Raw genomic sequence first — 15,144 nt, forward strand, 5'->3', positions numbered from 1 at the left:
ACTAGCAAAAAGCCCCATTAAAAAAGAAGAAGGAGTACATGAAGTTATCAGAAAAAAAGTAATGGGGAGGTACGGGAGGAGTTGAAGGGGAGGGAGTAGGCGTGGATTTGATCAAAACACCTTATATGCATGTGTGAAATTCTCAATATATTTTTTTAAGTTAAAAAAAAAGAAAAGAATAGCAATAAACTCGAATGGGCAAGCATCTCTGTAATAGGATGTAGAGTCCTTTGAGTAAATGCTCAAGAGTGGAATAGTTGGATTTTATGGAATTTCTATTTTTGGCTTATTGAGAAACCTCCACACTGATTTCCATAGTGACTGTACTAGTTTACAATCCAACCAACAGTGGATAAGAGTTCCTCTTTTCCCACACCCTCTCCAGCATTTGTTATTTCTTGTTTTTAATTCTTTAATTCATTATATTCAGTAGATTCATGCAAATAGGCAACTCTCACCAGCAAAATCATATCACTGTGACTTGACCCTTAGGATGGCATGACAAGTTAAGCCAATAGAATAGACAGGGTAACAGTATTGTAGGAACAATTGCTGACCTCCATTTTAACCCACTGGGAAATACAAATAAAAGGAGAAAAGGAAGCAACAGAATGCTCATGCTATTATTGATCCCGACAGCTATGGCATGGTGATCATGAGACTCCCAAGGAGATTGGCTCTTTTCTCATAGACTGTGATGGTGAATCTTGGTTGTCAACCTGACTGGATCTGAAATCAACAGGAGTGTGGCTGGGCACTCCTGTGAGGGATTTCCTGGTTAGATTATTTGAAGTGGGAAGACCCACCCTAAAAATGGACCACACAGTGGCAGTCCAGATAAAGGAAGTGGCAGAAGAAAGGCTTTTCCGTCTTGGTTTTGACTGCTTGCCTTCACTCTCGCTGGTAAGTTCATCTACTCTGTCACTGCCACTGCTGCATTCCTTCACCAATATTAGAACCTAACTTTGGGCTCCCAATGTGGACTGAAGACCAGTAGCTCTCTAGAAATACTCTAGGCCTTCAGCACCATATTGTGACTACTGAAATATTCAGCCTCAGGGACTGAGTAATCACCAAGTTCTCAGCCTCTCCAGTGTGAAACAACCATTGTTGAACTACCCAACCATATCATGTAAGCCAATCCAATGAATCCTCTTTTAATATATATTCATTCTGCTGTTTCTGTTCTTTTAGAGAGCCCTGTCAAATATAAGTTGCGTCTCTGAATGCTGATTCAAGAAACCAAGATGGCCTGGTAAATTGGATTTGCATTCCTTTCTCATGAAAGGAAGATGGGTTGTCCAGCATGAAGACAGCAGTGGTCCTTGATTTGGTGGTCCTGATCCTCTGCACATAGCACAGGAGGTATTTTGTTGTTCAGATTGATTGGCTCCTTATTTGATTTCTTATCATGGATGTGTGTGGGCCAGAAATAAGCATCAGCTATATTTATTGACTGCCTCCCCTGTGCCAACACTCTGCAGCTTATCTCATTCACCTTTGTGTGCACAGTCCTTTAATTAGCCAGCCTGACATTGTTTTTTTTTACCAAGGCAACACGATTATTAGTGCTCAGGGTTGAATGGTGACCTTGCTATCTGTTCAGGTATAGCCTAAAGGTCTTACAGCAAGGGCACACTCTTCTTAGGGACCTGACTCTTCAAAGTGGACTCTGGTACTGGATTATGTCCTTTTTATTTATTTTTTGGGCACAGTGTCTTACTACGCAGCCCAGGCTGACTTTGAACTTTCTCAGTGTGCCTCAGCCTGTGACATGTTGGAATTACAGATGTGCACTATCATGCCTGGCTCTAATACTGGATTATGTTGCATGTCATGAGGCCTACTTCGATCTATATCCTCTTGCTTGCCTGGTTACAAATTGTGCAGTCAGCATTGATTATCTGGTTAAGAAAGCAAATGTGGGTTCAGAGAAATGGCTCAGCAGTTAAAAGCACTGGCTGCTCTTGCAGAAGACTGGGGTTCGATTTCCAGCACCCACATGGAAGCTAACAACCATTCATAACTCCAGTTCCAGAGGAATCTGACACCCTCTTCTGACTTCCATGGGCACTATGCAACATGGGTGCACATACACACATTCAGGCAATACATGCATACACACAAAATAAAAATAACAATAAAAAAGAAAGCAAATGATGAAAGCTTCCTATGAGAAAACTAACTCACACAGATATCTAAGCTTGGTCCTTTCAAAATGTGCATGGACAGTAGAGGCATGTGAATTAATCAGGATGTTCTAACCACTAAAAGGAAAAAAAGGGAAAAGCATTATTTAAAATGATAGTTATTGGCAAGAATTAAGGTCAGGTGTGGTGACAAGTGAGACACTGAAAATTTCTAAGAGTTCAAGGTCAGCCTGAACTGCATAGTTTATTCTGGTCAGTCTAGTCGACATAGCAAGATCCTGTCCAAACAAACAAGTGACACAAAAATCAGTTCTCATGAGTGATACTATTTTTGAAGAATTATTAGAAATAATAAAATCAATAATGATCCACTGCTAGAAATTATATTGTATCATCCCAGGGTAAGCCGAACCTCAGAATCAACCTCCTGACTTAAGGCAAAAGAGGCATTTATTATTATGATGTTGAACTATGTGTGTACCCCAATGTGAGATCAGCAGAAAGCAAAAGGCTTGGGATCCCAGGTCCAAGAATAAAAATGGAGGCCTAAAACCTACACTTCTTTATCTTTTAGCCATTTAAAAAGAAGTCAGATAATATAAACCAAGGACCCACTGGCACAAGAATGGTCAAATTTCTCCCTTTTTAAACTCATATAGAGTTGCATAGGCCATTTTTACACAACTATATAATATACTTTGAGCTCCTATACTCTATTACTCTCTCCCCCTCATTCTCTATGTGTTGTGTTGTATATGTATGCATGTATGTACATGTATGTGGTGGGAGGGACTGCTTGTGCATGTGTAAGCCAAAGGTTGATGTCAGGGGTCATCTTCAATTGCTTCTCATCCTTATTTATTGAGACAGTGTCTCAGTGAATTTGAAGTTCACCAACTTAGCTAGACTGGCTGGCTAGCCAGTTCCAGGAATCCTCCCATCTCCACTTCAGGGAAACCCTGTCTCAAAAAGACCAAAAAGAAAAAAAAAATTATCCCTGCATTCTCTAACCATGCTCCTGCGCTGGACCTGCCAGCTACCTCAGATGCTTCGGGCACACTTTGTTCACATAGCATCATTGCCCTAAGCCCAACCTTAGGGCCCCAAATTAGGGATTACAGACATGTATACCTTGCACGTGCTAGAAACTGAACTCAAATTGTCATGCTTGTACTGCAAGCACTTTACCATCTGAGCCTTCTCCCCAGTCACTCCCCCACTCACATCTTTTTAAACTCCATGTAGATTTTTTGTATCCCTTCCATCATTGCTTCTATACACTCAGATTAATTGTACTTTTTAATAAAGAAAGAGCCCATGCTTGTTTGGGGGAGCAATGATAATGAGGATATCACTGTCTCCAAAGGTTTGCAAAGCTCCTAGGAACATGGCCCATTGTAACAGTGATGGAGTTTGTGGAAGGTTAGGCTGTACCACGACGCCTGGCTGAGAACACAGGGATAATTGCTTGAGCTCATCTCAGGGAAGATTAGAATAATTTTTCTTTTGAGTTCAAAACATCTCCCTTACAGCTTTCAGTACATGGATCTTTATAAGTGTGTCTGACTTAAAAAGATTGCTTCATGGGGAGTCCCCTCCCCTGTTGCCACGGAAACTGCACTGTGCCATGTGTCAGGTTTGTGCATGCACATGTACTCACACAGCATGGTAATGTATTCTCAGGGAAATGTCTTGTGTGCCTTCTCCTTCTGGTTGTTCTTCATGCCTCTAAAAATGATACATTTTGAATCAAAATTTTGCTAATTGCTGTCATCCAATGGTTATCTATAATCTCTCTTTTTAATTTTGACAATAGAAGTACTGATTTTGGGCTTTTCTTCCACATAATCATCCTGAAAGTGAAATAATCTATTATTTCCTTTTTAGGTGGCTCCAATTTTTCTCTTATCCCTTCAATTAATGTATTGAGGATTTCAATACCTATAGTTTAATTTTAAAAGGAACCAGGGCCTGGGGATATAGCTAAGTGGTAGAGCGCTTGTTAGCAAGCATTCTATTCCCTATTCCCAACAGTGCCAAAACAAATAAATAAATAAATAAATCTATTTCCAATTCTACTTGATTTCTTTGAGTAGGCATAACAATGTATTTTGTATATTTCATTTTCTTAAATCTAAAATACTGTTTTAAACTGGAAAAAATAGCAATTTCTGGGTTGGAGAGATGACTCAGCAGTTAAGAGCACTAGCTGCTCTTGCAAAAGACCCAGGTTCAAATCCTAGCACCCACATGGCAGTTAGCTACCACCCATAGCTCAAGTTCCAGGGGATGACTCCTCTTCTGGTCTCCTAGGGCACTACATGACATGGGTGCACTTACATGCAGACATAACATTCATATATAAATAAAAATAAATAATTTTTTAAAAAAAGAATAGCAATTTCTTTGGAGAATGTTGATGAATCACAAGTTCAAATGTGCGTGGGATTGTTGTCTGACTCAATCTTCAGTCTGTGTGAACTTGAGTAGCGATTAAAGGAAACACATATACAGAAAAATCATTTATCTCAACAACTGTTGTCTGACTATATAATACCCAGTTGCCCTTGGGAATTGATTCTGCCTATCTGGAGAAGGTCACAATCACTGATTGATAAGATGGTATGAAACATGAGAGTCAGGAACCCAGCATGGGAGTTTACCACCATCAGTTTCTTGAACTGGGGCATAGACTCTAACTGGTATGAGCAACTTGGACTGGATGACTTCAGCCTTAGTTAAGCACCACAGTCCAGGAAGTGACTCACACTCATTGTGGGGTATGGTCTGATAGCCTAGCAGTCTTCCCAGCCCTGTTGTACCAGTCTCTACTAAAAGCCTTGGTACCCTGGATGACATGGAGTTCCTACCCTAGATCCCCTTCCATACCTTACTTACCTCTGCCTTCTCTCACATGTTATTGTGCCCAATTATCCAGGGGCTACAGCTGCCAAACTCAAGGCAATTAAAAAGAAAATTGAGATAGGAACTTCCTATGAAGTCATGGCTTTCTTGCCCCAGTGGGAGGCTTGTTATCACCACACCCAGCTTTCCAGGTAACACTCTTAAACTGTAAAGTTACTTTTTCGGACATACCAACCCTCCTATTTCCTACCACTTCCCCTTTCCTGTGCTTTTCTTCTGCTTCAAGAGCAATTCTTGGAACTCACCAACTCAAAAAGGCTTTGGTCTTGGCTGGCAGCCAGTGTGGCTGCCACTGCCCAGTAGATCTTCTCTTCACCCTAAGTCCTTCCCCTGACTGAGCCCTCTCCTACCTGCTGCCTTTCATATATCTTACCAGAAAATACAAACATTTGTAATTGTCTGATATCCATCTCCTTAGTAGATCACAAATTCTGTGAGGGCACATTGTCACAGTGTATCTGGCAAACACGATTTGCCCAACAAACAATAGGGGTTTGGGAATCACTGTTGAAGATAAAACACCATCTTAACCTAAACAGGAGACAAGGACTAGGCACTGCAGCCCTCCTGCTGGTGGGAGAGGGACATTTATGTCATATTTTTCTTTCTGAGATAAGATCTCCTATGTAGCTCAGGTTGACCTGGAACCTCTTCTGTAGGCCAGGTTGGCCTTGCACTCAAGACAGTCCTTCTACCTCAGCCTCTCAAGTGCTGGGATTACAGTTTTTTTCTCAAGCTGTTTTTAACAGGTAAGTCTTCTCTCTCACACAGTTCACATGACCTTTATTTTTTATTTTTAAGGCTGGTGCACAAAGCAACGGACTGCATTATAGCATTTTCATACACACGTCATCAGGCCCTGTTTACATTCATTCCTGTCCCTCATTTCTATCTCTTATCCCTTTTACCCACTGCTGCTGGTCCCTTTCCTGCCTCCAAATAGTTCCCCCTCCTGCCTTCACATTACACGTATACTATTATCCTCTCTTCCCTTCCCCACACTTTAAGATCACTTCCTCCCCTTTCATGGATGGTCCTTTTTCTAGTTTCATGACTGTGGTGGTTTGAATGAGACTATCCCCCAAGTATTTGGACATTTTGTCCCCAATTGGTGGCGCTATTTTGGGAGGTTTTAGGAGGTGTGGACTTGCTGGAAGAAGTGAGTTACTAGGGGTAGGCTTTGAGAGTTCTTTTTTTTTTTTTGGTCTTTTTGAGACAGGGTCTCTCTGTAGCCCCAGCTGTCCTGGAACTCACTATGTAGACCAGGCTGGCCTTGAACTCACAGAGCTGTGCCTGCCTCTGCCTGCTGAGTGCTGGGATTAAAGGCATGTGCCACCATGGCCAGCTAGGCTTTGAGAGTTCTTAAGTTCTGCTTCCTGGGCCTGCTTGAAGATGTGAGCACTTAGCTTCTGCTCCTGCTCTGGTCACCTCCTGCCACCATGCCTCCCCACCATGATGGGCTCTAATCCTTCTGAAACCTGGAACCATACTCTCAAATAAACTCTTCTTCATATAAGTTTCCTTAGTCACAACGTTTTATCACAGCAACAGAAAAGTAACTAATACAATGACTTACACACACACACACGAAAACCTAGGTCCATATTGTAAGAGAAATCTGGTGTATTTCACTTAACATAATGATCTCCAGATCCATCTATTTTTTCCAAAACAAATGCCACAATCTCTTTATGACCGAAAAAACTCCAATTGTGTATATGTACCATATTTGCTTTATCCATTAATCTGTTGATGGATATCCAAGTTGTTTGTTTCTTTGCTATTATGAACAATACAGCAATAAGCATGGATATGTGTGTGTGTGTTTCTGTGGTATGTTCACTTAGAGTCCTTTGGGTACATGCCTATGAGTGGAATAGCTGGGTTACATACATGGTGGCTCAATTTTAGTTTTATGTAACTCTTGAAGGACAAATGCCAGGAGCAGAAAAACATTGACATTCCCAAATTACTAACTTAACCTACAACTATTTGCCAGCAGTAGGGCTTTGCTCCACTATGAAATCTTTCTTTACATAAATTTAAAGCATTTTACTTTGAACCTTGGTGACAGCAGTCCTTAGAATCTGAAGCACAATAGTACAAATGTTAGACTGAGACAGGAAAATTGAGATTCACTCCCATCTCACCATGTGAGACTTTTTTGTTCTATCTTTGGTAGAACAAGGGCCAAAATTCAGTTTTTTCCCAGTGTTATATAGCCCGTTTTCTATTGCTAAAACAAAATACAAACAAAAAGAACTTGGTTCTTTACTCTGAATAATAGTCTATTTCACTCACAGTTCTGTAAGCTGGGGAGTCTAAGAGCATGGTGCCAACATCTGCCAGTATGTGGTGAGGGCCTCGTGCTGCATTCTAACAGGGGGAAGGGCATCACAAGGAAAATCAGAGCAAGCCAGTCAGAGAGCGTTCACTTACAACAAGGTCACTTCTGAGATGATCCTTAAGAATTCTTGAATGGATTCATCCATTCATGAAGGCAGAGACCTCACATTCCAATCATCTCCTAAAGGCCCCACCTTCTAACACTGCCACAAATCAAATTTCAAACTATACCCAACATCAGCTGGGCATGTCTTTTTGCCTCTCCAGACCTGTTTCTTCCTGTACAGAAGGTTTATTCCCTTTGCTGGCTTTATTCCTTGGGAGATAGTATAACTGCTTAATTAACTTTTTTGACATCAGTAATGTCCAAATCCCTTACACGCAAAGGAAATAAGATGGAGCTGTTGGGTAATTAATTAACACAAGTACAATATCTTCAGATCTTGTTCTACTTATGATTTTATTAGCTTTTAAAACTGGTTATATTCTCTACCTTCGTGTTTATAGCTTTAAAAATTACTCACATTTAGCTGGACATGGTGACACATGTCTTTAGTCCCAGCACTTGGGAGGCAAAGGCAGGCTGATCCCTGTGAGTTTAAGGCCATTCTGGTCTACATAGTGAGTTCCAGGCCCACTGGGGCTACAGGGAGACCCTGTCTTAAAAAAAATTACTCACATATGAACCTTTCTTTAAATAATTGATTTAGAGATGACATATTTTAGGGAACAAAAAAATAAGTATATTTGCTGTTTGGATTGATGCTGGCAAATACACAGCTACCCCACTTGTTCTGTTTATCTTGCCTAGGGAATGGATGGGGGCCAGGAAGACTGCCAAGTCCTTGAACATTGGACCCAGCTTTAAATATACTTTCTATCCTGTTGTCACCATTACACCAACATAGTGCCAAGTCTTAGCTTTATCTAATATGAAATGGAAACTGTACCTGGCTCTACATGTCTTGAGGAATTTGGCAGAGGCTGTTGAAACTCGTGACTGCCACCAGTGCAGGTTCCCAAGCTGTCTGACCTCTGCTCACCAGAGGTTTGCAGCACCTCTCTTGTGGGATACCCAGGAAGGCGTTTAGAGTGAGATGCTGACTCATGTGTTCTGTGGCCAGACAGAGCTGGTGTTATTTCAGGAGCAGTGGCTTCCCAAAGGCCCAAGTTCAATCTGTTCTATTCTGAAGCCAATGAGGAAAATCAGGATAAACGTGTTGTGCATGTTGCTGTCAGCTGTCTTTCTTTCTATTATTTTCTGGTGTTAAGTTTTTTTAAACATCTGTACAATGTGTTCATCTATAAAATTCTAAATTCTGCTTGGACGCAGTGCACTGAAGGACAGCCCTGTTGTTTCTAGGTCTTCTGCAACCTGGTTTTGTCAGTCAATGATTAACTGACTTTGGTTAGTAAAGATAATACAAAGCTTTGGAAATTTACCCAGCTTCTTGGAGGTAGAAAGACAGAAGCCTTGGCTAAGAGCATATATACTGTGTACTATTTGGGACTTACATATACACTCCTGTAGTAAGTCCTTCTTAAGAATTCTGTGGGACTGGAAATATTATGCTCACTTAAAATAAGAGAAGTCAGGAGCTCAGAGAATACAAGTCATTTGATCAGGATTTGAGTGGTTAACCAGCCAGGTTTGGATTTGAAGTGAGCCCAAAATTTATGGTCTAGTTCATAGATTGGTCAACAGAAAGCCATTTGGGGACTAGCATTTTACTACCCCTTTGTTTTTTGAGATAAGGGCTTTCTATGTAGCCCAGGCTAGCTTTGAATTTGTGATCCTCTTGTCTCAGCCTCCTGAGTGCTGGGATTATAGGCATGTATCACCATGCCCAGTAGGGACTGGCTACTGATAGCAGCAAAGAAAACCCTGGAAGACCTCAAAGTATGGGACTTGCACTAATACAGTCCTGGGTTAGTTGGGACTGGCCAGTCCATGACCCCAGGGCCACCTGGTGAGCTTGTAGAGTCTGAAGGGATGCCAGAGATCAAGCTGTGAGACACACAAAGGCCCCAAGCTCTTTTGTGTCATCTATCTTTGATTCTCTTGCCATCTCCAGGAATCATCAGTGTTGACTGGATTGAATGACATAACAAATGAGCCATATGTCAATAACCCGCAGCTAGTCTTGTATACAGTGATGTGTGGGCCAGTGTGTATTTCTCTATCATATCTGCTTTTTTCTGAAGTTCTACTGTGAAGATGACCAAGGAACGCCAATGACCTGAATTTTCAAGACTACTGTTAAGAAATTTCAAGAGCCAGTGGCACACACCCATAATCCCAGCACTTGGGAGGCAGAGGCAGGCAGATCTCTGTGAGATTGAGGCCAGCCTGGTCTAAAGAACAAATTCCAGGCAAGCCAGGGCTACAGGGTGACCCTGTCTCAAAAATCAAACCAAACCAAACCAAACAGAAATCAGTTCAAGAGAAGACCATGTCTTTGGACAGAATAGTGAAAAAAAAATGCCTAGGCTTCATATTTGCAAACTTTAATCAAAGTAAACAAGCAAAAAAAAAAGTAAACTTCAGGTCCTCTTCATACAGATTTCCATATAGTGTTCTGCAATCAATGTTATAACAAATGAAACAGATACCAGTGCAGGCAAAAGATCCACAGAGCACACACTGGAAAACAGTGCTGAGATGAGGTTTTCTCTTTATTCTTTTTCTTTCCAACTGGCAGAAGTGAGAGTGCTTTTTGACCTACATGCTGAGAGGGAATTGCACAAGCCTACAAATAGTCATTCCTTTTCAGGGATGTTTTAATATAAAATGGGCCAGAGAGAAGACTCCTCAGCTGTGGAGGGCTCCAGAACTGAAGTGATGATAACCAAGGATCCTAATGACCACTGCCTGCCCATCCTGATGCCTTTGCAAAGGCAAATAAGGTCAAGGAGTATGCCAGGCTGTGCCAGCATGAAGGTCATGAATCTGATGGAGCAGGCACACTATTTCAACACTCCTTTGGAGTTTCCAGATGGTTCTGCTTTTCTCAACTATACAAGTCAGCATATCTTTCAAATGCTACCTAAAAATGTCTCCCTTTTGGCTAGATGCCATGCACACCATGCCTGAGCAGGACTGTCTTTGTATCTGCTTATGGACAGAGAACCATTTTGGTTGACCAATACCCAAACCAAACCCATTGCAAATATACTGAATGTCATTTCTGCTTGCTTTCTTTTTTTGTTGCTGTTGTTTTCTTTTTTTGGCCTTTTTGAGACAGGGTCTTCCTGTAGCCATAGCTGGCCTGGAACTCACTATTTACACCAGGCTGGCCTTGAACTCACAGAGATCCACCTGCCTCTGCCTCCCAAGTATTGGGACTGAAGGTGTGGGCCACCACACCTGACCTTGAATGTCATTTCTGACGTAGCCAGAACTGCCTGTGCAAGTTTACCATGGAGAATCATGAAGCGTGAAGGATACAAAGGATGTTTTAGGAAAGAAGATCTGGAGCCTGAGGCAAGGGGGCAGGGGAAAGAACAGGATACAACTAAAAAACATTTAGTATGGTGTCTCTAACTGAGTAGGAGGAGATCTAGGTAAGAAGGACGGCCAAGTATCCGTAGGAGAGTCACATCTGAAGGATGGGTAATGACCCTCTAAACCCTGAGCTGGAACAGCAGCACTTTGTCAGCAGTGATTACCTAGTGGGTTGATTATTGCTGTCTGCCAATAGCTCGGTAATGGGTGCATGTGGCATACTTGTCAGCCCTACTCTAGTCGATGTGGAGCTCTATTTTTTTAACTCGATTTTTTTCTGAGCTTTCAGAACTACCCACCAGCCTTTGCCTTTTCCTCATGAATACATGCTGTTACCTGTATGTTGCTCAGGAAAGAGAGTTACAGCATTTTAAGCAGTATATCTCTGAGGTATCTGGCTAATGAGCAGTAAGTGCATATGTCTCTAAAAACTGTCAATGGAAATCTTTACAAGTTTTTTTTTCTCTGTGTGGTTATTTTTTTCTTTGTGACAGATACTCAACATATCAGGTTCTCTCATGTCACAGAACCAATACACTCAGACCTCCAGGAGTGGATCATGACAGGGCAGGATCTAGGACATCCATCACTGGACTCCTCATAGAGGGCAGAATAGATGGATATGAATTATGACTGTGGAACTGCTGCCACTTTTTGTGACATCTGAGTTCTTTAGAAACATCTGCAAACCACTGCAACAGTGTTGTTCCCAGTTGTGTCCTGGGAACAGGTGCAGATAGGCCACTCACCTGCCCTCTTATTGCTCCACAGCCTAGCTCTTTGCCATTTTATGAAATGAAGTTTTCCTTAAATAATAAAAGCCTTGTCTTCAGAGGGAGCTCCTGTCTTCGTCTGCTTGAACTGCTATTAGGAAGTGTCATAGACCGAGTGACTTCAACAACAGGTATTAAGTTCTCGCAGTCCTAGACGCTGAGAAGTCCAAGATCAGGGCAACTGTTGATTCATTCCCAATTCCTGGCGTCTAGATACTCACCTGTCTGTCCTGATATGTTGAAGGAGCTGCTGTTCCTTCTTCTTCTTACAAAGACACTAATCCCACCAAGAACTCTGCCCTTGCAACTTCCTCTATGTTGACCTACTTCCTAGAAGCTCCACCTCCAAATGTTGTCACATGGGTCTAGAGCTTCAGTATACCAATGCTCCATAACACCCTCCTCTCTAGAAGGTGTACTTTTGGAGACATAGTCTTGCACTTTACCCTTGGCCTTGGATTCTGGATCTTCTTAACTCAGCCTCCCAAGTGCTGGGATTGTAAGTCTGAGCCACCATGCTCACAAAAAGCTTTATAATTAAAGAGTTTGATGTGCCTTTTGACCTAAAGGGTTTGTGCTATTTTAATTAATTAATTAATTAAATGTATACTAAGTGTTTTACATACATGTAAGTGCACTATGTACATGCAATACCCGTAGAGGCCATAGAGGGCATGGGATCCCCTGGAAGTAAAGTTACTGACAGTTGTTAATGGCCTTGTAGGCACTGGGATGTGAACTGAAGTCCCCTGGAAGAGCAATCAGTGCTCTTAACTGCTGAGATGTCTCTCCTACCTCAAGTTTTGTGCTTTGAGGAAACTGCTTGAAGTACTACTTGAGAGAACAAAGCCTTAAAAATTCTTAGGATTCAGGGCCGATTTGGTGACACATATTTGGTAATCTCAGCACTGAGGAGCTAGAGGCAGTGTTACAGAAAAATCAGAGACCAACAGCCAAAGTTAGGTAAGGAGAAGGAGTTTAATTTTAGGCTAGTGGACTGACCCATGGATCCTTCTGTAAAGCAGTCTGCCCCTTGTTCCTGTTTGGGGGGTGGGGTTTTTAGATTCATATGTGAGGATCTGGTCACCAGGCTGCTGAGGGTGCTTTGTTCTACAAGACTTTTGTCCATGTGGTTCCTGCCAAACTTGAGGGTACCTTCAAACTGGCAGTCATGCTCTGAAGTCCTGATAAGGACACTGGACAGAGACTGGAGTCCAGATGACAGGAGCAGGTAATAGCAGAAATCAAGGGTCAGGGTGACAAAGAGCCTCTGAGGAGAGGTCAGCTGGATGGTGACTCTGCAGGAGCCTTTGGGAAGTGACTGCTGGAAACCCTTTAGTAGGTCTGACATGAGCCTAAACAAAGCTAGCTGGAGTTCTGTAAAAAAATAAAAATTAAATAAATATAAACCAAGTTCAACAGTATGTATGTAATCACAGGGCTGGGGAGGCGGAGACAGTTGGATCCCTGTAGCTCATTGGCCAGCAAACCTAGATGACTCAGTGAACTCCAAGTTCAGTGGGAAACTCAGTCTCAAAACATAAGGTGGACCTCAACTGAAGAAGACACAAATGTGCACATACACACTCATACACACACAAACACACACATGCACAGTATACACAGGGAATGACAATTAATGGAAGCTATCTGTAGGGAAGCTAAGAACTTAAGATGTTCCCTCACACTTACCAAAAATGTTTGACCAAAGAGCTGGCCGTTCTATGGCTCAGTCAGGTTGACATACAATTAATCCCTGGTAGTGCAAGACTGTAATCCTAACTACTCAAGAGCCTAAAGCAGGGGGATCACAAGATCAAGACCTGCCTGGGCTACAAAGCAAGTTCAAGGCCAGCCTAAGCAACTTAATTGAGATCCTTTTTCAAGATAAGAAGTAAAAAGAGGGCTGGTAATACCAGTTTATGGTGTAGTACATTCCCAGCCATGCAGTTGACAATTCTACCCATGATGCTTGTATAGAACTTCATGGTTAGGTTAAACTCAGTGAGACCTCACAGTCTTGTCAGGTCTGCATTTAGATAGGATTTTGTGCACAATGGTAGCCATCTAGTTTCTCAGGAATATACTGGAAATTTTCATTCCTTTGGGCTTCTCATTCTCTAGCTTTTCTTTAAGCTTTAAGTCAGCCTCTTCTTTCACAATGGCTACCCCTTATTTCAAGGCAATCTTGAAATTCAACATTGCTTTCAAATATTTTCAATAAATGCCCCTAGAGAAAAGAAAGGGTGACTTCATAATCAAGTCAGATAAAGACTATCTTTCAATTGAGTCTGTACAGAGCCACCAGACAGGACAAATCATGATAGTCATGTACGAATGAGGTTTTGAAAAAACTCTCATTACTAAGTGGACTGTGGGCATCTATGGCTACCACAGATCTGGGAGAGGTGGATGATGGGGACAGGGCAAATAAGGTCTCTGTTCTTATCAAGTGTAATGAGTGAGCCATGCTGTTAATGTAGACAGACACAGTTGTGCCTTCCCACAGAATCAGAATTCATTGAACATCAGTAGATTCATGAGCTACATTAGCAATATCAACTTTACTTCACTGAGTACTTCTGGTTCCACTTGCAGTCATGACCATGGCAACTGTAAGCTCCTTATATTTTCTAATCTTACTGATACCTACTCAAATCATATACACCATTATAAATTATATATAGGTTACAGAAAAGCTGAAATGAATCAAGACTATGACTTTAAAGAGGAAATGCAAAGAGTCAAGGTAAAAAGCAATTTTAGAGACTCAACACAGATGCGGAGTCATTTTAAGTGGTCAAGTATTTGGTTAATGAGCAGATCTGAGATGTCCAGGTAAAGGGTCTGGATTGGAAGTACGCAGCATTGATGGCAGGAAGGATCACACTGAGCTGAGGCCAGGGACAGCTAGGAGTTCATTGCCAGGTGATCTCCTGGGCAGTGGTCATGAGTGCACTGGAGTGGTCCATGGCAAAGTAATGGGCTGCTGTGCCAGCTGGAGCTTGAGGTGTTTTGTCCTTTTATGCATTTAGACGAACTGGTTACATCATTCATTGGTCTGGTATGTCTGGGAAATTCACACTTGTTAGTTACTTGTCATATGTGCTTTAGCAGGTTATACCAGACAGGTGGTGGTGATTAACTTGTACAAACAAGAAGTCAAGTCATTTCAAAATGGAGTAACTCAGGGAAAGGCCCAGCAAGAGGCTACTGCTGTATGCACCGAGGTTCAACTTCTTTAGAATAAACAGCCACTGGACTGCTACAAGCCTTGGGTTATTTACAGCATTCTTAAAGAATAGATTTTGACCTTTAATTGGCCTGTTTTCTTGTGATTTTTTTGAGGAGAGACCATTCTCACTGATGTTACTCTGATGGAGTACTGATAGAGGAAGAGAATGGGTGCTTTGACAGAGCAGAGCTGGAGTTACTTTCGGAGTAG

At 41.9% G+C, this 15,144-nt stretch overlaps 1 long non-coding RNA gene across 1 annotated transcript in view; it reads right to left on the bottom strand.

Moving 5' to 3' along the window:
• LOC115071771 overlaps positions 1-8,436 on the bottom strand; it is a 34,561-nt gene extending 26,125 nt beyond the window's left edge. The window contains exon 1 of the long non-coding RNA XR_003850848.1: positions 8,372-8,436. This is a non-coding gene — a long non-coding RNA (uncharacterized LOC115071771). The remainder of the gene's footprint in view (positions 1-8,371) is intronic.
• Between the last annotated feature and the right edge of the window lie 6,708 nt (positions 8,437-15,144).

Source organism: Nannospalax galili, unplaced genomic scaffold (genome assembly GCF_000622305.1).
Source record: "Nannospalax galili isolate Female #2095 unplaced genomic scaffold, S.galili_v1.0 scaffold158, whole genome shotgun sequence".
Classification (NCBI taxonomy): Eukaryota; Metazoa; Chordata; class Mammalia; order Rodentia; family Spalacidae; genus Nannospalax; species Nannospalax galili.